The sequence below is a fragment of the Ailuropoda melanoleuca genome, chromosome 2, assembly GCF_002007445.2.
Source record: "Ailuropoda melanoleuca isolate Jingjing chromosome 2, ASM200744v2, whole genome shotgun sequence".
Classification (NCBI taxonomy): Eukaryota; Metazoa; Chordata; class Mammalia; order Carnivora; family Ursidae; genus Ailuropoda; species Ailuropoda melanoleuca.
The window spans coordinates 83,184,928-83,186,579 of record NC_048219.1 but is presented as its reverse complement, the minus strand read 5'-3'; positions in this window follow the sequence as shown (position 1 = coordinate 83,186,579).

Sequence of the window (1,652 nt, the reverse complement as noted above, 5' to 3'; positions counted from 1 at the left end):
CTATGAGCCTGCTTCTTCCTCTCCCACTCCCCCTGCGTGTTCCCTCTCTCGCTGGCTGTCTCTATCTCTGTCGAATGAATAAATAAATAAAATCTTTAAAAAAAATAAAAATAAATAAAAATAAAAAAACAAAAAGGAGTAAGATATTTTCACACTCCAAGAACCAACTTCTGCCCACTTATGGGCAATATCACTCCCACTGAGAATGCATGAGATAAACAGATCTAACATAAAGAGGAATAAATCACATTATATGAATGAATTCCCATTCCAATTAGTTTTTATAAACAATATTTACATATTAGTCACTTATATAAATGTAAAGTAAGATAAATTCAAAAATTTCTAACAAAAAATAGGTTAATCTAAAGCTTTGTGTCAGATCTTCTATAAAAAACTTTTTATTATAAGCCACTTGGCCACAGACACCATAATTAATATGCTTCACAAACCTAGTGCAGTGATAAAGTACCTAAATCGTCAATTGTCACCTTCCTGACAAAATGAATTAAATAACATAAGTCTCTGTTGGGAAAGGTAGGGGGAGGACCGTGGCAATCCCAAGTAGCTTGGGGCCAACAGAGAGGAACCAACCCAAAGCGGACAAGTCTTAGAGAAGGAGAATGCTCTTGTAGGAGGCAGCAAAACTTGGAATGAGAAGACTGTTTTGAAGATAAATTACCAACAACATCGTTTTACCAAGGTCTACAGCAGCACTGTTCAGTAGAAATTTAATGTAAGCAGTGTATACAATTTTATTTTAGAAGCCACATTACAAAAGTAAAAAGGAACAAGTAAATATAATTTTAATTATTATTTTATTTAATATATTTTTATTAAAATATATTAAAATATTTAATATTTAATATTGAAATATTATCACTTTTAGATAAATAAACTGTGGTAGATTCATATATTGGAATAGTATCAAGGGCAAAAAAGAAATAAGCTATCAAGCCATGAAAAGATGTGAAGGAATCTTAAAAGTCTATTACCAAGTGAAAGAAGCCAATCTGAAAAGGCTACATACTGTATGATTCCAACGATATGACATTCTGGAAAGGACAAGATGACAGACAGTAAAAAGATTAGGGGTTCCCAGGAGTTTGAGGAGAGGAAGAAGTGAGTAAGTAAAGCACAGGGGGGTTTTAGGATAGTGAAACTACTCTGTGTGATACTATAATGGTGAATACATGTCATTATACATTTGTCAAAACCTATAGACTGTACAACACCAACAGTGAATGAAAACTATGGACTTGGGTGATAATGATGTGTCAATATCGGTTCATTATGGCAAATGTAACTCCCTGGAGCAAGATGTTGGTGGTAGGGAGGCTGTGAATGCGTGAGGAGAGGGGATATATGAGAACTCCTTGCACTTTTTACTCAGGTTTTTTTTTTAATAATGAAAATTTTTTTAAGGTTTAGATTATTGTTTTTCTAGAGGTTTATTCTTTTTTTTTAAAGTCTTTATTTATTTATTTGTCAGAGAGAGAGAGACAGTGCACACAAGCAGGGGGAGCTTCAGGCAGAGGGAGAAGCAGGCTCCCCGCTGAGCAAGGAGCTCAATGTGAGATTTGATCCCAAGACCCTGAGATCATGACCTGAGCTGAAGGCAGATGCTTAACTGACTGAGCCACCCAGGCGCC